Raw genomic sequence first — 22,887 nt, 5'->3', positions numbered from 1 at the left:
GCCGCAGGAAGACTGAGATATGCTCTTCCTCAATAAAGACAGATATAAATAGAGCTATCTGCAAATGCGCCAGCGCCGTCTATATATAGCGTAATGTCAGAGAACAAGGTAGTGTAAATAAATGAACTTCATATAGGAAAGGTCATAACTAGAAGGAAATTAATCAACTCCATTCTTTCAGGCTTACAGTCCGCTTCCTGTTACCACTATTTCTATTAGACTTAGGGTTCACGCATTTTACCATATTAAGGCACCCATAGAAATTTATGGGCCCATATTCCACCTCCGCGTGCCTCTAATTTCATTTGAAGGTATATAGATGTTTTGTAATGTATGATCAGAAAATGAAGAAAGAATGTCCAGCACTTTGTTGCAAGCAGCTTTAATGAAGATACATCACACCATAAAAACGACAGTCAGACATGTTTTGAGTGCAAGTGCTCTTCCTCAGACCGAGGAAGAGCGCTTGCGCTCGAAACATGTCTGACTGACTGTCATTTTTATGGTGTGATGTATCTTCATTAAAAGCTGCTTATAACAAAGTGCTGGACCCTCCGTACATTCTTTCTTCAATATTGGATGCCTTGCCAGGCACCGGTCCGAGCACCGTACATCAGGGAAGGTGAGCTGGATCACTCACTTGTTTGTATGATCAGAAAATGTATAGCCTGTTCCATCATGTACTGGAAAGAGACGCCATAGAGAACCACCAGATGGAGTACATATGGCTTTGTATTGCAGAACGCATGAACCACTATTAGGGCACAAGAGGAAATTACCATCTAAGGCCTCATTTTACATGGGAAGACTAATGGCAGATATGACTAATGGCAGAGATAACTAGTTCTGAGATATATATATATATATATATATATATATATATATATATAAATATATATATATATACACACACAGTGGGTCAAAAAAGTATTTAGTCAGCCACCAATTGTGCAAGTTCTCCCACTTAAAAAGATGAGAGGCCTGTAAATTTCATCATAGGTATACCTCAACTATGAGAGACATAATGAGAAAAAAAATCCATAAAATCACATTGTCTGATTTTTAAAGAATTTATTTGCAAATTATGGTGGAAAATAAGTATCTGGTCACCTACAAACAAGCAAGATTTCTGGCTCCTACAGGCCTGTAATGTCTTCTTTAACCTGTTAACTACCATGGACGTGTATACTCGTCCAATGGCCATTAACGCGGTATGACGCGGGCTCCCGTCTCAAGCCCACGTCGTACCGGCCGCCCCGAGCTGATTCCTGTAGCTGGGGGCCGGCATTAATAGCCGACATGCGGCGATCGTCGCAGGTGGCTATTAACCCTTCGATAAAGTTTTGTTATTGACCAAATAGTTATTTTCCACCATAATTTGCAAATAAATTCTTGTGATTTTATGGATTTTTTTTCTCCTTCTGTCTCTCATAGTTGAGGTATACCTATGAGGAAAATTACAGGCATCTCTCATCTTTTTAAGTGGGAGAACTTATACAATTGGTGGCTGACTAAATACCTTTTTGCCCCACTTGTATATAGTAACAACAGCAATGGCAGGGCACAATGATAGAACTTCTAGTTCAACAAAGCAGCATAAGGGTGCTCAGCTTGAGGACTAGACCATCGTCCCAACTTACGATACACTCCAAAGAAAGGGAAGCAGCACTCCAGCAAACTTGTGACTTTATTCACCCCTCTGTGGAAAATGCTACATTTTGGCTTTTTCAAGCATAATAAATTAATGCAACACACAGCAACTTATAGGCCCTCAGTGGTCACATGACCATTAATGAGGGGGGGAGGTGAATATAGTATAATAATCATAAATCAAATCATAGTGTATACAAGTGATCATAAATACATATATCAAATATTGTTTTGTATGACGTATGCTATATTTGAGATATATATATATATATATATATATATATATATATATATATTTATGATCACTTGTATACACTATGATTTGATTTATGATTATTATACTATATTTATGACCCCTCATTAATGGTCATGGGACCACTAAGGGTCTATAAGTTGCTGTGTATTGCACTGATTTATTATGCTTGGAAAAGGCTCTATTGAAGTTATTGAAGGAGCCCAAACATATTTGGGGAGATTTATCAAAATCTGTGCAGAGGAAAAGTGGTGCAGTTGCCCATAGCAACCAATCAGATCGCTTCTTTCATTTTTCAGAGGCACTTAAAAAATGAAAGAAGCGATCTGATTGGTTGCTATGGGCAACTGGTCAACTTTTCCTCTGCACAGATTTTGATAAATCCCCCCAATTGTTTGCCACAAGTTTGCTTTCATTTGCTGGAGTGCTGCTTTCTTTGGAGTGTGTATATATATATATATATATATATATATATATATATATATATACACTCCAACATTACAATAACTTGGTCATGTGATCACTAGTCTGACTTTCCAAACCTTCCAGTGTCAAAGGTATCAGAACAGGATGTAAGTTCTGAGTTCTGACTTCCAGTGGACTACAGGATGACGTCATCACCTATCAGATCCCTCCTACTAGCCCTCAGATTCCACCCCTTCACTCCCAGCTCCATCTGTTATATCTATGGGATCAAAGAAAAACACTTCTACCACCGCAACAAACCAAAACACAGGTAAATGAAAAGTCGCAGGAAAAGTCGCAAAAACCACACTGCGACAAAATATTGCGACAAATTTACCTAAGAAACCAGGATAAAATGCTTCATAAATACCCCCATGATGCTTGTGGGACCTATTGAATTATAGTTCTTTGATCATCAAGAAGTTATAGAATAAGTAAAGTACAATGTAAAAAGGCAAAGATGTTCCCACCTAATTTTTTGGCACATAGGGCTTCCACCAACCTTGTTTCAGCCGTGGCCTCTGTATTGCATCACATTATTAGTCAGACTACTGTCAGGTTTGATTTCAGTCCATTCTAAATAGAACAATCAGGACATCTTCTTACCCCTCCTGTGTTATGCAATAAATGTCCAGTGGATTTCATGCTTTCTTCTCTTCATCTTCTACTTCTGTCTTCAAGACTTCTCCCCTATTGCACCTATAGACAGGTATGCATTTACCTTGGTCAATCATACAAAATGTTAAGTTCAGGGTAAGGTGTGCCATGAAAATGCATTACTATACGAACCATTATCCTATTTTACAACTAAAGTTTACTGTCACCATAGCATTCCTAAATCTATTTTAGCGTTTTTTTTTTTCTTACCTTGTCTCTTTGATGAAGTTGAAGCTTATTTCCATGTAGTCATGGAAGATGGATTGACATAGTTCTTATTTAATTGCTTTTAAAGATGTTGTTTATTTTTGACATAAGGGGAGACCAGTACTGTAAATGATGCTTGCTGGTCCCAACTGAAACAATTTTGCCCAAGGGCAAAGTTAGTGAAGGCCCTTGGGCAAAATTGTTTGAGTTGGGATCAGTAAGCATCATTTATAATACTGGTCTTCCCTTATGGGTCAGGGAGACCTATTAAGGCCCCCTCATAATTCAGGGCTCAGACCATAACCCACAACTGCTGCACCTCCTTGACGGGGACCCCTCTAATAAACAGTGTCATCTGATTTGTTGCTTACATAGACTGATCCTAAATATAACTCATTGTAGGTTCTGACAAAAATTGACAACCCTTGAGGAAGTTTGTATACGAAACGTACGTCGGGGCTGGTGGAACGTGTGACAGTAATATGGTTATGCATCATACTTCCACAAAAGGGGAATTCAGTGTGTGGGGATAGGTGGCAGGATTGACTTCAGTTTACAAATGGTGGATGGGATGGCATTGCACCTGCCATCTTACTGAAGCTCAGTGCACTTTAGTATATATACCCCATATAACCTATTTTCTTGCTTATCTATTTGACATTTAAAGGGGTACTCTGCTACCCCAGCGTTCGGAACATTTTGTTCTGAATGTTGGGTGCAGGCGGCGGGGGGTCGTGACATCACAGCCAATGCCCCTTGTGATGTCTTGCCACGCTCCCTCAATGCAAGTCTATGGGAGAGGGGGGCGTGACAGAAGTCACGCCCCCTCCCATAAACTTGTATTGAGGGGGTGTGGCATGAGATCACAAGGGAGCGTGGCCGTGACATCACGACCCCCTGCCGCCAGCACTCGGCATTCTAATCGAACGCCCGGTGCTGCACATAGATCGCTGAGGTCCCTGCTGTGGGACCCCCGCGATCAGATATCTTATCCCCTATCTTTTGGATAGGGGATAAGATGTCTAGGGGCGGAGTACCCCTTTAACAATATATGATATAGTCACAGTTCAGCATTTTTGTAGACTTGTAGATCTTATTTTTTAAATACCTGAACATGTTTTTTTTTGTGATTCTCATATGCTTAACATTGGCTCCATCACCATGGTTCCCTGAACATTATGTTCACTGATTTAAAAGAAAATATGCTTTGGTCTTCTAAATTTAGCATTTATAGTAATTAGGTATAATAGGGCTCTATTTTCGTCAAGCCATTTTTTTTTTAGAAACATTATTTGTGTGTTATTTATATAACATCTATTGCTGTAAAAGCATAATCACACCTAAACATCATAACCATGAGCACCAATATGGAGTTGCCTCCCCCTTTGCAATCTTTTACCACTAGAAAGAAAGAAATTTGTAAGATTGATCATTGACCACCTAAACATTAGTGAGGTTGGGGACTGTTGTTGGCCAAGCTTAACCAACAATTGGAGTTAAAATGTATACCTAAGGTAATTGAGGGTGTGTCCCTGTAGTGGAACGTGACTCTCCACAAAGGGAGACAGTTTTCTGCTTTACAGCCCACTCCCTCTCACTCCATCCCCGCTACCCTCTCTCAGGGGGACGGGGACAAAGTTTCTCCCACCTGACCACATTGTAGACATCCCAAACTCTAACCCTAAACCCCTAACTCTAACACCCTAACTCTAAATCCCTAATCCTATAGAAATGTGTCTGCTGCCATATAGTGGCCACAGTGATCAGCACTGAGCAGGTCACATTCGGCTACGGGGCACAGTTTTCTTTACTTCACCGGTGTCAGGGACCTTAATCTCCAACAAAGGCCCCAACAAGTTGGGATGTGCCAAAGTGAGATGGCACAGAGAGGTTCAGTGATCAGTGATCCTGAGTGCTCTGGAGATCTGGCATCTCATTAGCCACAGGCCTAAATTGGCATGATACCTTTGAAGGTGGATGACAGGGCATTGAGCCAATGGCTCCCAAGCTCCACTGCAGTATTTAACTTTTCCACCTCCTATGGGTGTGAATGTTAACTTACACCCGCTGGAGAAAAAGGGCACAAGCACAAAATGTGGGGTATTAGCCCAGATATCCAATGCTACGCTCTGCAAATAGAGCCCAAGTCCATATATTGCACATGTGGACAGCTGTGGTACAGGTCACCTTGGAGTAGGAGTCCTCTAATTGTCCTCTATGTGACAGGGTGGTGTAGCTAATCTGATGTTCCCTGTGACCCATCACCTCTTTTGTCTTTTCCTGTAGCGCAAGGTGCAGGCATAAGACTTATGGTCAGTAGGATTGTGTAACAACTTTACTGAACTTCTTGTGCAAATCCAATATGACTCAGGGGCTTCGGCACAGATTGATATGTTACAGCTTTTTGAGCCAGATGAAAGAGGTCAATTTGCTAAAACTACTGGTGAGGATCTCTGTACAATGTGATATGAAATGTAGACTTCCTTTACTCACACAACTCTACTTTGCCAAATGGTACCCCCAGGGAAATATGCAGGAAAATGTTCAATGACCTGGCAGTCGTACAGCAATAATCCCGAGCGTAGGCCACTGAAGAGATGGAAAACTTGAACACTTTATCCTCACAGCATGGAACAGAACAGTGACATGATTGAAGATGTGTAGATTGTACATGTGGTCTAGGTGTATGTATGCTTAGCAATAGCTGTGCTAGGAGATGTTGACATCTTGCTGGCCAAGTTTGGCTTGGGTCCACCCTTCTCCTGGGAGAGTCAGGTTGGTCTAGGGACTTATCCAACAAACATTGGATGGAAGGATACAATGTCTAAGACAACATTCATCTGTTACAGTAATCATAAATGTTAACTATTTACACTATGAATACCTCAGTATATGCAATTGATATGGTGCAATGCACATAAATACCTTTGCATATAAACTTCCAGTACCCCGTACAATATGCAGTATGCTAAAAACACAACAACTTCTTAAGGATAATAGCTGGCACATTGATATTGGGACACTACATACTCCCCCTCCTAAAAAAGACATTCTCTGTGACGTTGTCGGAGGGTGGTAGCTACTGTATATTTAAAACCAATGTACAGCATACACAAGTGTAAAATTATGATCAGGATTATTATTATAATTTTTTTATCAATAAGTCCCTTCCTTTTGTGAACAGGATTATATTTTGATAAGTCGATTGCATCATTAAAGGGTACCTCTCATCAAAAAAACTTTTGGTATATTATAGATTAATGTATGCAGAATAACTTTACAATTGCATGTTATTAAAAAATATGCTTCTTTCTATTTAATTTTCCACTTTGAAGAAATGACCACTAGGGGTCTCCCTACCAGTCCTGGCAGCAAGCATTTCAGACTCATGCTGGAGTCCTAAACACTACGAGCTGCCAGTCTGCTTTGTTCACAAAGGAGAACACTCAGAGCTGCCAGCCTGCTTTGTTCACAGCCTGTTTGGCTGTGAACAAAGCAGGCTGGCAGCTCTGAGTGTTTAGGACTCCAGCATGAGTCAGAAATGCTTGCTGACAGGACTGATCGGGAAAAATACAATAGAAAGAAGCATATTTTTCATTAACATGCTATTGGAAAGTTATTCAACATTCATTAATCTAAAATGTATCAAAAGTTTATTTGATGAGAGGTACCCTTGAACATACATTTTTCTGAGTATTATCATATTGAAAACAATTCCAACATTGAATAAATACTTAATATAAGTATAGAGTCTCTTAAGGCATATGAATCAATGTCCATAAATGTCTCTTCATTATAGGAAAATAGCTCATGTAAGAGGCCATAAAGTAGCTAAATTATGTCCCCACTTTGTACTTTTTAATTACCTGGAAAATTAGTTAGCAGCAATTAACTCAATATATGGCAGTGTTTAACCTGTAGGGTATACTCTCGGATACAAGGCACAATAGATACGAGTGTCCTCGTTTGCATGTGTGCCAGAACTAATATTGGATGTAGTCTTTGTGACGCAGATGCCAGGCACAAATCTTAAACTGATGCAAACACATATACAAGCCAACATGGCCAGTGCACACCAAAGTCTATGGGAAGGGGGCGCGACCGCTGTCACGCCCCCTTCCCATAGACTTTTGTTGAGGGGGCGGGCGTGACGTCACGAGGGGGTCGGCCGTGACGTCACGTCCGGCAGCCACGAACACGGAAGCCCGCAGACAGCGTTCAGAGTAATGAACTTCCAGACGCTGCATGAGGAGCTCCGAAAGGCAGGGCAGCGCACAACCCCTTTAATTGCTTATCTGTTCACCCAAATTTCTTCATTGGTAAAGTAGTCCAGCTCCAATTTTGTCTCATGTGTCCAAAGGACAAGACACAAAGCTTCTGGAAGAATGCCCTTTTGACAAAAAGATTTTTGGTAAGTCCCATCAGCTCTTTGTTCGCAGATGCAAAAATGATGCATACAAAGAAAAGAACCCTGTACCTACTGTGAAGCATGAAGAAGGCTTGGTTATGTTTTGGGGTGGCTTAGCTTCCTCTGGCACAGGGTGTTTTGAATCTGTATAGAGTACAATGAAATCTCACAATGTACAATGAAGTATCAAGTCATTCTGGAATGAAATGTGTCCAGTGTCAGGAAGCTTGGTCTCGGTCATGTATCTGCCTTCTTCTTGTTGAGCTGTTGTAACTTCCCAGAGTTCCTACTTCTCAAGAACACTGGATACTTTTGATGACATCGGTGATGTTGCTACCATCGGCATGGACCTTTGCCCGGTGCCCTGCATCTCACAGTGCCAGCTGTTTCCCCCTCTCAATGTCCCAGAAGTCTACAAACCACCCTGGGTGACCTTATGCTATGCCCATACTACGTTGAGGGGGTATGTGGAGGTTCCTAAGTACTGAGCTACAATGCCTGCTACAGGTCCTCTAGAAGAAGTCAGCCAGACAGCCACAAGATGGGGCACAGCTCCTGTATCTATACAATCATTTTAAACTATTATGGAATGGCGCATTAACAGGAGTTACCCAATGTGTCTCTGCTTTGCGCACACAGCCTAAAGATTCCAATGGTCACCATGTAATGCTTTATTTCTCTCTGTGGTTCCCTACATATAACTGGTAACCACTGCAGCCACAGCAGATTATCTTACTGCCAGAGGACTCTTTTAGCAAAAAAAAAACTAACAACTTGTTAATGTGTGGTGGATTTACTGCGGATGTGTTGTACGTTTTTGCACAGCAAATCTATAGCAATTTACAGTACAATGCTAGTGGATGGGGTTTATGAAACATTGGCTGTTGTTCTAACCTTTATTTTATTGGTTCATGGCCTTTTTTACATTTCTCATTAGATTCCTTTTCTAAGGAAGAGAAGGAAATTTCTCTTAAAGGGGTATTCCGCCCATAGACATATTTTCCCCTTAGATGTCTGATCGTGGGGGTCTCGCCTCTGGGTCCCCACGCGATCCCTGTCCAGCACCCAGCGTTCTGTACTGGGTGCTGCTCCAGTCTCAAAAACGCTGGGTTCCCAAGATGGAGACCTGATGCATTGCCACGCCCCCTTGTGGTGTCATACCACGCCCCCTTCATTCATGTCTATTACTGTGTTGAACACGGTGTATGGTGGGACCATGGGGTGTAGCGGTGTAGGTGGATGGGGTTAACCCCCTGGGTAAGGTGTCTTTAACCCCTAATGTTCGTGACGCCAGAGTGGTTTTTGGGTACCAGAACCACACAAACGGTATCTCCGCTATTCCAATGGCTACAGTACTACTGTATGTGACTTAGGTGTACATTACTTATGTGTACTTTTCACATATACATAAGTGTACCACACATACTGTTTATTGTATACTGTATATGTACAAGATGCTGGTGGAGGGGTGATATGTGCTCCTCCCAACTATATCAGGACAAACCCCTGTAGTCAGACTACCAGACATTAAAAAGACTGTACACAGTGACTTTTGGTGTACAATAACTTATATATATTTTATTAGACCTTGGTAACCATAATACAAGACCATGACATTTTAGTGTACCTCCGTTACCATTTTTATAGTACAGTATATATTACTTTGGGTATTTACATAACAGTTCATGTACTGCTCAGTAGTCCATGTACATAAGGAGTCCTTTGTTCAGTCAACTCAGGGTCCTGTCCTGAGGAGACTGGTATGAAGCTAACATTAAATCTCCTACCCCAAGGAGTCTCTCGGCCGAAGCCGTGCACATACTTACTAAGCTTGTTTGCAAAAGAACAAAAACTTTCTTGACAAGTCTGTCAGGCACATTTCTTGAACGTTGCAAGAATCTGGAACAACAAAGAGGTGCTGCTGCGCAACAGTCAGTTAGTCTTGCGACCAAAGTTTGGTTACATTTACTGTACACAAAGTTACTTAAACTGCTTTCTTTCCCAGTCTCGCCTATCAGGAGAGACCCTAGGCTATGAGATTAACCTAGGGTTGTGAGAATGGGCCCCTTGCATGGGGTCAACATGGGTGTCCCAGGATACATGTCACAATCAGGAATTGGTGATGGTGGGGCTGACAGTAGCCACCACCTGCACTGCAGCAGCTTGTGCCACAGAGGGATTACTGGTTGGAGCCTGTTCTTCAGGCCACACCTCTGCCACTGCAGTAATAGGCCCAGGCACTTTTGTGGGTACCCGCTGGTTATGCCACACCTCCTTTACAGCTGGTGTAGGCCTGGGTACATTAGTTGGTGCCCGATGGTCAGGCCAAACCTCCTCGCTCATAGGAGTAGGCCTGGGCACATCTGTACTGGAACATTGAGGGAGGTACTTAGGATCCATCGCTGGTGGATCAGGATACTCCTCCTGGACGACTGCTCCTTAGACACTTGGAGGAAGTAAATCTGCGTCACAATCTTCAGAGGGGAAATAGACAAATGGGATCTGAGTAGGATTCTTGGGTCTGGTGACAGCAGCGGCCCATTCCCCTCGCAAGCTTTTCACTGGAGTGTATTCAACAATCTCCCCGCTCTTTAGAGAATGCTTTTCTGGGGGGATATAGTCACCTCTGCACAGCTCTCCTGTTGATTAGAAGGATGCCTCCATGATGACAGTCCATGAGGGTGCGGAATCCCCGTACACAATCAAACTTTACTACTGTGGCGCGTCGGTGCTCCAGGGGTGGCTCACCCTTTCGTGGATGCTCTAGTCTGCGAATATACATGGCCTCTAACTGCTCAGTGTCCTGTTGCTGTTGTTGCCTTTCATCAAAGGGCAAGGCTTAGGCTCATATCTCTGTAGCCTTTGGGCCCTCAGTTCCTCCATGATAGCAGCCACCTCTGCATCTCTCTTAGCCCTTTCGGACTGGGCCGGAGGAACTGGGGGTAGGGGCTTCCCGGGCCAGGGAAGTAGGTGCTCCCGCATGTATTGGATGAGACTCGGCTCGTCGCCGAACAGCCACTTAGGGAGCGGTGGTGACTGCGGACGTGCTGAGGGCTGTGGTGACTGAGGACGTACTGTGAGCTGTGGGGCCTGGGGTGCTGGCTCTGGGCTGGAGGTGGAGGAAGGAGTAGAGAAATTGGCTTCAGCCGGGGTACTCACATCAGACTCCTCTGTCGGGATCTCAGTCCAGGAACCCCAGCTGCGGTGGTGAGGCGACAATCTCATGGGCGACAGCCCTCTGGAATCAGCCAGTGCTTTCTCCGCTGGAGTTGCAGCCCACTTGTCGTCATCCTCGGGTAGCGGCACATTCATGCAGGCGTCGTCGGCCTCGAACTTCGTCTCAATCTTGGGACTCCCAGTGCATGTGGATTGCTGTGACTCCGCCATGTTACTTCTCACTGCCAGCACTTCCTGTAGACTAAAGCGGTCGGGCTTCGCTTCGCCATTTATATTGGTCTCCAACAAGATGGCCGCTGGCCGGAAGGATGTCATCAGCGGGGCCTGGGACCGGAAGCGACTCAGCTGTGCATCCTCTTCATCCGCCCCCCTGGCAACAAGAGGCGGACCTTTCAAGTTCCATTTAGGGCTGGACATCATGACATGATATCCACGCCTGGGGGCCAGATGCTGGCTCTGGCGAGAACCTTTCGCGCTTCTCGACCATCAAGTTAACCCTTGTAGGTACAGCAGACATTTTGGCGCGCAACATGGCCTCCGGCCTGACTTTGCACACTGTAAATCAACTTTTGCAGGCTTCTTTACCACCGACAATACTTCTTTACCACCGAAACATATTTCAATGACACAGTCCCGTACACTTTGCTGGCGCACACTTTTTCCCAACGGCATGCGATTTTCTATTAGACACAGTTCAGACTCGGGGGGGGAAGGACTTGGCAACTTGCATATGGCCCACACCCGCATACTGTTAATGGGTGGCCTGACTTGACTTAGTGGTTAAGTGGTTAAGGCACGCACCTGTATCCTGTTCGTAGCGCCAAAGTTGTGGTGTCCCACGGTGTATGGCGGGACCACGGGGTGTAGCGGTGTAGGTGGATGGGGCAAGATGGTATTAACCCCCGGGGCAAGGTGTTGTTAACCCCTAATGTTTGTGACGCCAGAGTGGTTTTGGGTTCCGGAACCACACGATTGGTATCTCCGCTATTCCAATGGCTAAGTAGTGAAAGGAGAGTCCACAACCAGTTATGGTTTAACGGAGGCTTTAATGAGTTTAGACAGATGGTATTATCTTCACAGCTAGGCCAGAATCCCAGAGAGGTGGCCAGGAACTCAGAAAGACCTCGCAGCTTGCTGGGACAATTAGACTTGTAATTGACTTTAGAAAATTATCTTGAGGCTTGAGACTGGACTTGGCTATTGGTAGTGACAGACATAGACATAGACTTTTGACTTACTGGTATGACTGTAGCTTTGCAGCCTTCCAGGTGCTGGTCACTAACACTGTGGTATCTGATGTTTGCTGTTCATCAGCAGGGAGCATAAGAGATAAGAGAGAGAATTGTAATGGCTTCCCCCTTATATAGAGGGGGGGCTGAATCAAAGCCCATTGGTCAAGCTGCAAGTCATAGGTTAAGCTGGTGCTCTCTGGGTAACAGCATGTGATAACATGTAACGTGACATTTCACAGGTCCTTTAGACAGCATCTCACAGCATCTCACAGGTCCTTTATACTAACTATACATTAGGACACTGACTACAATCCCATTATAATAAATGACATTACAGGAACAGCGGGGGAGATACTGCAGGAGAGCCCCCAGGTCACTGAGGGACTCAACCTGACAGGGCTTAAGGGTAGTGGGACATTACATTACCCTCCCATATACATGAATGAAGGGGGCATTGCGTGACATTACGTCTCCATCTCCATTCAGAGTATGCAAAATGCTGGGTTCTGCACGGAGATCGTGGGGGGACCCATCGGCAGGATCCTTTGGATAGGGGATAAGATGTCTAAGGGCGGAATAGCCCTTTGACATTTTGAGAGATCATTTCTTTCTTTTAAACACAGGTAGGGACATTGCTAAAAGCACAGGGAGGCAAAATGTTCGTGCAGAAAGTGTTCAGACCATAGATAAAAATAGCTCATAAAAAGTTCAAAAAATGGTTGCATGTCAAGGAAGATAAAGAGAACATTAAAAGATTGCTGTAATGTAACCAAAGGGAATGGACCTCTAAACAAGAACTAGACTGTTATTTTATGATACTGTATATAGTAAGATGACATGCACAAACCCAGACAGTGTGATATTGTTAGGGACAAGCACGGGGCCTGACCCCTATATAAAAGTATATGCATGTTCAACTTGGTCATGTTATTTCATTTAAGAGAACTGAAAGAGCCCTGGTGCCACCTCATCTCTATGAAAAACCATAGGAAAAGACAGGTAAGATCCAACCTGTCCAATCCAGAGCCTTCGAAAGTACACAATGAGGAGCAGTTGGACTCCCCCAGAGACATTACAGATGTGCTAAAAAAAAAAAAGAGAGAGAGAGGAGACAAAGATGTCAATGCAAAATAATTCTATAGATAGAACAAGCTTTTATGGCCTATGTGAGGAAGAAAAGGAAAATGAAGATCTTCGATCAAAGAAGATTAAAAAAGGTGAGACATTGATTTTTATTCTTGTTTTCTGAGCCTTTGACTGTACCGACTGTACCAGATCAGTCCTGTAATTCTCTTTGGCAGCATTAAAGGGGTACTCCAACCCTAGACATCTTATACCCTAGCCAAAGGATAGGGCATAAGATGTCAGATTGCGGGGGTCCCGCCGCTGGGGACCCCTGGGATCTCAGCTGCAGCACCCACCTGTTGCGGCTTCCGGAAACGCTGGAGGCTTCGGCTCCCGTCGACAGTGACGGGAGATTGTGACGTTACGACTCCGCCCTCGTGTGACGTCACACCCCGCCCCTCAACGCAAGTCTATGGGAGGGGGCGTGACGGCTGTTACGCCCCATCCTATAGACTTGCATTGAGGGGGCGGGGCGTGATGTCACACGGGGGCGGAGTCGTGACATCACGATCTCCCGTCACCGTGGTCTTGAGGCATTAGGATGAGAGCCTCCAGGGCTGCCGGAAGCCGCAACAGGTGGGTGCTGCAGCCGAGATCCTGGGGGTCCCCAGCGGCGGGACCCCCGCGATCTGATATCTTATCCCCTATCCTTTCGATAGGGGATAAGATGTCTAGGGGCGGAGTACCCATTTAAGTATACCCTGGAGACTGTCGCTATGGAACTTATTTGGTCTCTGAGTGGTGGTATTATTTGTGCTATATGGCATTATTCACATTGACACTGTGTTATACTGTTCAGGCCAGGACAAGGTATTTTGGTGGTCAGGGATTGCTAATATTTCCCCAAGATACCTGTCACACATAGCTACTAAGTTTTAGGAAGAACATATATTATCCAGGGAAAGTTTGGTGATATAAATAGGAAATCCAGGATAGTGTTATCCCTAGCAGGCCATAGTTGCTATGAAACCTTTGGTAAAGTCCCTTTTCGGGCTTGGATGTTTAGGGAATGACAGGCAGGTTGGTAGTGAGTCCTTTCATTCACATCCTGGCCAGTCCAGGTTTTCTGTGTGTCCCAAATCAGCACATGTGCTGAACACAGCTCCTCTGCTTAATTCAGTGAATCATGAGAAGGGGGCGGGGCGGCTTAATTTACGTGTTAATTGTCTGTGACTCCACATTCTAGTTGAGTCACGGACAATAGACATGTAAATTGTGCAGGCGAAACCCCACCCCCTGCGCGCAATTCACTGAATTTAGCACAGGATCTTCTGGGGGACATATCTCAGGACCTACTGGACATATTTAAGTAAGTGACCCCTCGTTGGACTCCTGTTCACCCACACTATAACCCAGTGTATTGGGTTCAGTGTGGGTGAACAGGCTGACTGTTTTCCTTTAAAACAAGGTGCAACTCAGTCTGCAGGCAAAAGCTGGCGAGGAACTTAATTCTCTGGTAGTTGAAGTCCTGAGGTCAAAAGCTTTCAAGGTGACATTTTGACATGTGTGAGTAACACATTTAAAGGAGTACTATCGTGCAGGAAACCCCACGATCTCCTTTATGGCATCCTGCCTCTCCCCATGGACAGAGCGTGTCGACCCACTCATAAAGCTTTGGCCGAGATGCTCCTCCATGTATCTCTATTAAAAACACTGTGTAAGGAAGGAAGATAATGCACTCACCGCTGGTCACGATGCGAAAATTCAAGCTTTATTTCCATGCAGTACAAAAGCTTCAGTAGACAGGACAGGTACACAGGGAGCTCGGGTGTTACAGGTGAGGCAGGGGCGTGACTGAGGGGCAGCAACTAGTTTCGTGCTCAAGGGCGCTTCCTCTGGCCCTCAGTACGGGCCAAAGGAAGCGCCCTTGAGCGCAAAACTAGTTGCCACCCCTACCTCACGCCCCCGCCTCAACGGGTAACAACTGAGCTCCCAGTGTACCAGTCCTGTCTACTGTAGCTTTTGTATTCACATGGAAATATTTTCATTGTGACCAGCAGTGAGTGCATTATCTTCCTTCCTTACACATTGTTGTGGATATTTACCTGTGGACACCTTTTGATAAAAGCACCTCCCTTTATTATGCACTTTATATCAGGACTGATACACATTGTTGTCTGCCATTCTTGTTCATCATCACACTCTCAATTTTATTGCATTAGCGGTGCCAGACTCTGTACATCTACTTTTATGCTGTATCTCTATTGAAAAGCCAGAGATAATCGTTCAGGTATCTTCAGCTACATAGTGGGGACATGCCGGCCACCACTTTGTGCGGGGGTTAACACGCTCCATTCATTGTGAGAGCCGGGATGCTGTGCAGGAGATCGTGGGGGTCTCAGTGGTCGGACCTCTATACCAGTATATCTGAATATACATCCATACTGTCACGGAACAAAACACAGCTCTCTGCAGAACGTATAAGAGGTTAAATACAGTTACATCCAGTGACTCAAAAGTGATGACTGCTCTTCTTCATCTGGCCCAGACTGTCATGATGACATCTTATATCCACAACTCATATTTGCAAAACTTATTCTCGACAGCAATATCTCAGTTCATACTAATAAGCAGCTCCTCCTTTCCCTGGCTACCTGCCATTTAGCCAGCCCCTTCCCTGCTGGGCCTTGGCTATTTAACCTGAAACAGTTAAGTTTGCCTTTGCCCTTTCATGGTCTCTGATCTTTAAATGTGTTCCTATTGTTCCTAACTGTGATTCTGTGTATGACCCTTATGCACTTTATATCAGGACTGATACACATTGTTGTCTGCCATTCTTGTTCATCATCACACTCTCAATTTTATTGCATTAGCGGTGCCAGACTCTGTACATCTACTTCTATGCTGTATCTTTATTGAAAAGCCAGAGATACTCATTCGGTTATCTTCGGCTACATAGTGGGGACATGCCGGCCACCGCATAGTGCGGAGGTTAACACGCTCCATTCCTTGTGAGAACCGGGATGCTGTGCAGGAGATCGTGGGGGTCTCAGCGGTCGGACCTCTATACCAGTATATCTGAATATTACCTCCATACTGTCACGGAACAAAACACAGCTCTCTGCAGACCGTAGAAGAGGTTATATACAGTTACATCCAGTGATTCAAAAGTGATTACTGTTCTTCATCTGGCCCAGACCATCATGATAAAAATCTTATATCCACAACTCATATCTGCAAAACTTATTCTCGATAATATCTCAGTTCATACTAATAAGCAGCTACTCCTTTCCCTGGCTAGTTGCTATTTAGCCAGCCCCTTCCCTGCTGGGCCTTGGCTATTTAACCTGAAACAGTTTAGTTTGCCTCTACCCTTTCATGGTCTCTGATCTTTAAATGTGTTCTGATTGTTCCTAACTGTAATTCCGTGTATGACCCTGGCCTGGCCGATATCCATTCTGGTTCTTTCTTCTAGTTCCCACTACTCACTATGTTGCTTCTGGTATGCTGACATTGGCTATTCCTAAATACCCTGCATTCCCCTATTGTTTAGTTTTTGTATTTTTATTAAGTTAATATAGGTGTGATTTGTACTGCATTATTGTCTCCATCTGGTTTTGTTGTCTAAATGTCCCAAATGGACAGGAAATCAATGAAGTCCTGCACTCATCTGTAGCCCTAGTCCCTGCCTATTATGTATTCACTCTAGGCGACAGATCCACATCTCAAGAAGACAATCCCTTCCTAACTAAGTGCTGGGACATCAAGTCAAAATAACAAACACACAGTAAAAGGTCAGGTGAAACAGTCAGGCGTGGCAAAGGAATACAAACACATGAACTAATACAGAGAGAGACAAAGTAACAGATAAATCAGAGTGAACTAGCAGAGGTTAATATTGGGAGGTCTAGAGAGAAACCGAATCAATAAACGATGGGTTAAACAGGAAACACACTCAAAGGTCAGAATGCCAGAATACAGAATGCAATACAAAAACTGGTAGCTTTAGAAGTTACCTCTTTCACAGGCAACAAGTGACTGAACCAGGCAGACTAAAATACCTAGGACTAGCAGGGAGTGGATGTAACATGGGATCTGAATGGATAAGAAACAGCAGGCTAGGGAATCGCTAGAGCAACTACAAGCTAAACCTGAAACTAGAAAAGTTTAACCCTTTGGACCAAACTGGGACAAGTCATTACACTTAAATGGTAATAATGTCCCCCTTGGTAGGTAGGTGCCCCTTTTAGCTATCTCCTCCCCACTAGGTAAATAGGTGCCCCCCCCCCCATAATTAGATCTTAGGTCCTGTCAGTAGGTAGTTTCCACCCAAAAGGTAGATATGTTCTCCTAGTAAGTATATGCCCACAGAAGGTGTTCCCCTGTAGGAAAATAAGAACCCCCCCCCCCAGAATATAATTGACCCCCGAATGGGTAGCCATGTACCATCTGTAGGTGGATAGAGAACCCCATTAGGAATATATATGCCCTCAGTAGGTAAATGCCCCCTAGACCTAGAAGGTAGTTGCTTCCCTGTAGGTAGCAAGGTGCCCCCTTGTAGGTTGATATGTGCCTCAAATAGGTATTTGCTGGGGATTGAGGATTATTGTATGTTGAGAATTAAAGGTACAGTTGTGCTTAAAAGATGTGCCTGAAAGCATCCACGCCATTGCCCAGTGTTTGCTGATTTGTTTTTATGCATCAGAAATTTTAATTTTAAGATTTTATACTGTAATTGCCCTGGACAAGATGTTGCTGCACCCAGCGCTGCTGGGTGAGGTGTTCACACGTCTGAGCTGTAACCTTCTCATTCTGGACTTAAAGGGTTTATTCGGTGAAATTTTTTTTTACACTCCTGTCCCTAGCCTGCCTAATAAAATAATAAAAACTTTAACTTACCTTCATCACTCTCTTCAGAATCAAGGTGTTGTTTTTCAGATAACCCCTTTAAGAGTCCTGTGAGTTATCTCAATCAATTATTATCACGCATCAGCGGCCCACATGTAGTTGGAAACCACAGGCAGTGGGGGAAGGGAAGATGAATAATTATGGAAGCTCTCTACACATCAAGAATATAAAATGGTTTTCATTCCAGATAATGCATTTCGAGGCCAATCTGGCCTCTTCATCGGGTCAATGCAAAAAATGAGGCTGTACTGTAATTGTGTTACTAATGCCGTACTTCTGCTCCTGGTATTCATAGTTACCCAATTATCTCTAATCCATGTAGCATGCTATTTCCTCCTGTCCCTGCTGTTGCTGGCTCTGCCCATAGGGTACACATGTGCCCCCTTGCTGTTTCTCACAGATTAAGTATCGGCCTTTTGGCTAAGATCAAGTGTAGTATCTGTTCTTATCAGTTTCAAGTTGGTGTGGAGCTGGTGGGGATGGGTGCTGCATTGGGGGAACAGGTGTTCCGGGGCGTTCCGGGGTTGGTTCTGAGGAATCAGTTTGATAGCTGCCCCGATGTGACCTGTTTTCTCCGGGTCTCGCCATGAGGCTTAGAGGGTCTAGAGCCAAGGTACTGTAGTGCCTCGGGGAGTGGTGACCCCGAGGTGCCGAAACTCACTGGGAGGATTGGCTCACTAAGTGGAAGCACGGGCACCATGAACTCTTCACCTTGTGGCACTCACCTCTTGATTCCCGGCTAGGCTCAGAGAATTTTTTTTAGATCCGGCCGGATGTCCGGGCAGTATATCTGAACACATTCACTTATTTATTTCTTTTTGTTACTGTGTCACTTTTTGCTTGTTGTGTGTCCACAGGATTGTTAGGACGCCGTAGCCCTTCTGGGTGTCCCTCCTGGTGGTCTAGGGGAGGTGTGTGTCGCCATCAGATTCCTTACCTCCCTGCAAAAACCCTGGGTACTCCTGCATGGGCAGGGTACCGACCATTTACGTCTCTGCAGGCAGATATCTTAGCTAACGCCAAGGGGGATGCCGGGAGCATTTGTGGTCCCTTAGTAGCTTCGGCAAAAAGTTACATTGAACCTGGAACCTCGCAGGTACCTTTTGGTCCAGAGGCGAAGGGTAAGGTTTGTTGGGGGGCCTCTCTCCTATCAGAGAAGGGCTTGGATTAGACCGCATCCTTTGTGCACGTTTTTTTTTAGTGTAACACATTTGCACTTTTTCTTGCACTTTGGGTGATTCGAGAGCACGTTCCTCAGCTCTTAGATAAAAAAAAAATAAGTATGTACACTTTGACCAATTATCATCTTGCAACAACTATTTCAGGCACTTTTTTTCTATAGGACTATTTCAATGATCTAGTTACATTATGTGTAGACATAGCAGGGTTGCTTAAAGTGTACCTGTCTTTTGCAGAAAACTTTTTATATAATGTAGATAAAAACATTATGGGGGAGATTTATCAAATTCGGTCCAGAGGAAAGTTGCCCAGTTGCCTATAGCAACAAATTAGCTCGCTTCTTTCATTTTTAACAAGGCCTCTGCAAAATGAAAGAAGCGATTTGATTGGTTGCTATGGGCAACTGGGCAACTTTTCCTTTGCACATGTTTTGACAAATCTCCCGCTTTATGTATATTTCTAATATACATTGGTTAAAAAGTGTGTATATTTGGTGAAAAATCCTGGCTTGTCCCTTCAGCTATTGTCTGTGTACATCTGTGCAGAGAGAAAATACAGGAAGTGTGGGCGGACAAGCAGGGCTCTGTACACTGAGGACAAGCAGGGCTCTGTACAATGAGGACAAGCAGGGCTCTGTGCACTGAGGACAAGCGGGGCTCTGTACACTGGACAAGCAGGGCTCTGTACACTGAGGACAAGCGGGGCTCTGTACACTGAGGACAAGCAGGGCTCTGTACACTGAGGACAAGAGGGGCTCTGTGCACTGAGGACAAGCAGGGCTCTGTACACTGAGGACAAGCAGGGCGCTGTACAGTGAGGACAAGCAGGGCTCTGTACACTGAAGACAAGCAGGACTCTATATACTGAGGACAAGCAGGGCTCTGTACACTGAGGACAAGCAGGGCTCTGTGCACTGAGGACAAGTAGGGCTCTGTACACTGAGGACAAGCAGAGCTCTGTACACTGAGGACAAGCAGGGCTCTGTACACTGAGGACAAGCAGGGCTCTGTACACTGAAGACAAGCAGGACTCTATATACTGAGGACAAGCAGGGCTCTGTACACTGAGGACAAGCAGGGCTCTGTGCAATGAGTGCAAGTAGGGCTCTGTGCACTGAGGACAACCAGGGCTCTGTACACTGAGGACAAGAAGGGCTCTGTACACTGATGACAAGCAGGGCTCTGTACACTGAGGACAAGCAGGGCTCTGTACACTGAGGACAAGCGGGGCTCTGTACACTGAGGACAAGCAGGGCTCTGTGCACTGAGGACAAGCAGGGCTCTGTACACTGAGGACAAGCAGGGCTCTGTACACTGAGGACAAGCAGGGCTCTGTACACTGAGGACAAGCAGGGCTCTGTACACTGAGGACAAGCAGGGCTCTGTACACTGAGGCTCTGTGACATGCTTCCTGCTTAGCTTACACAGCAGGATGATTGACAATCCAGGAGCCTGCACAGAGTCCTGCATGTCCTGCCCTCACTTCCTGTATTTGGTCTCCTTATAGAGACACACAGACAATAGCTGCAGGGACAAAAATTTTTCACCCAAAAATATACACATTTTTAACTAATGTACATTACAAATATACATATAATAGTATTACCTACATTATATAAAAAGTTTTTGCAAAAGACAGGTACACTTTAAATGGGAAAGGTATTTACCAGGGAAGATATACAGGGATGGGCTAATCAGACTTGTGTCAGATCCTTATCTTCTGCTTTTGTTGATGTCCCAGCCACAGAAACCCATTAAATGATTACCCCAAAATATAAATACAGAGTGAGGTCAGTTGGTGCAGAGACAGCAGGAACCAGCCCAGTACTATTAACACATTACTGCACGCGGCACTGCCCTCCATAGAGCGAGCTACCTCCAGGGTGACAAATGGTTCGCAATATATTGACAGGTCACATAGGTCCCATCCTGAGATTCAATTACAACCTAAAAGAGATTTTCCACTTTCCAAGAAGGGCACCTAGACCAGAACTCAGTCTGAGCTGTAATGTAATACCCTCTTAAAATTCCCTGTCCCCAAAGTGAAATAAATGGTTGGTGTACAGTTTTGGCCTCTCTTTATGCTTCTGTGTGAACTGCATGATAGGCTCGCTGGAATTGCAGACAAGAATCACATTTAAAGGAGAAGTATCATGGAAGAAAACTAACCCCCTATCCAAAGGATAGGGGATAAGTTTTAGATTGCGAGGGTCCGAGCGCTGAGGTCCCCGTCCCCCCCCCCCGTGATCTCCGGCTCTACATCACAGCGGCACGTCATGACCCCCACCCGAAGCGGAGGCCGCCCTGCCCCCTCCATATAGCTCTTTGGGAGAGCCGTTCGGCAATCTTTGGCTCTTCCATAGAGCTATATAGAGCGGGCGGGGGTCGTGACACAGCGCTGTGAGGGAGTGACGGGGCTCCAAACAGGAGATCATGGGGGGCTCCAGCACTCTAAAACATCCCCTATCCCCTATCCGTTCAATAACGCAGGGCCACGGCGTGGCCCCGCGTAATAGCGGGTCAGGCCCCTGAGGACGTGGTGGACACCACGAAACATGTAGGGGAGACATAGTTTTGTATTTTAAATTGCAGCAATTAGTCCCTATATAGACGCTCTGCAGACGTCTAGACACTTCAACTCTTTCTAAAAGGAATCATACTTTATCATAATAGGGACTGTGCTAGTGTTTTTAAGTAATACATTTCTGAACCTTTTAATACAATACAAATAAAAGTGACGTTTTATTACACCTATAGGTGAACATAAGAGGGGGAATTTTTGGTTTATGAGTTTTTTACCCCATCACCCTTGGGTGATTGGGGTTTGGTTATTTATTATTGATTTACCCCTTTCCCATTCTGGGCTTTTTTTGTTTACTATTAACCGTTTAGACGCGGCGTTCAAAGTTGAACGCCGCGTCTAAAGTGAAAGTAAAACCATGCCGGTTAGCTCAGGGAGCTGTTCGGGATCACGGCGAAATCACGGCATCCCGAATAGCTTACAGGACAGCCGGAGGATCCCTACCTGCCTCCATGTCCGATCGCCGAATGACTGCTCAGTGCCTGAGATCCAGGCAGGAGCAGTCAAGCGGCAGAATCATCGATCAGTGGTTTCTTATTAGAAACGAGTGATCAATGTAAAAGATCAGTGTGTGCAGTGTTATAGGTCCCTATGGGAGCTATAACACTGCAAAAAAAAAGTGGGGAAAAAAGTGAATAAAGATCATTTAACCCCTCCCCTAATAAAAGTTTGATTCACCCCCCTTTTCCCATAAAAAAAAACCCTGTGTAAATAAAAATAAACATATGTGGTATCGCCACGTGCAGAAATGTCCGAATTATAAAAATATATCTTTAATTAAACCGCACGTCCAATGGCGTACGCGCAAAAAGATTCCAAAGTCCAAATAGTGCATTTTTGGTCACTTTTTAAATCATGAAGTCCATTAAGTCCTATCAATGAAAAAATGGTACCGCTAAAAACTTCAGATCATGGCGCAAAAAATGAGCCCTCATACCGCCCCATACGCGGAAAAATGAATAAATTATAGGGGTCAGAAGATGACAATTTTAAACGTATAAATTTTCCTGCATGTAGTTGTGATTTTTTCCAGAAGTCCGACAAAATCAAACCTATATAAGTAGGGTATCATTTTAATCGTATGGACCTACAGAATAAAGATAAGG

At 44.5% G+C, this 22,887-nt stretch overlaps 1 pseudogene; it reads left to right on the top strand.

The window, feature by feature from the left end:
* The first annotated feature begins 18,422 nt into the window (after nucleotides 1-18,422).
* LOC130292182 (U2 spliceosomal RNA) lies at nucleotides 18,423-18,592 on the top strand (annotated as a pseudogene).
* The last annotated feature ends 4,295 nt before the right edge of the window (nucleotides 18,593-22,887 follow it).

Source organism: Hyla sarda, chromosome 9, assembly GCF_029499605.1.
Source record: "Hyla sarda isolate aHylSar1 chromosome 9, aHylSar1.hap1, whole genome shotgun sequence".
Taxonomy (NCBI): Eukaryota; Metazoa; Chordata; class Amphibia; order Anura; family Hylidae; genus Hyla; species Hyla sarda.
Note: the sequence above shows the minus strand (reverse complement) of the source record. Positions and strands in the feature narration are given on the sequence as shown.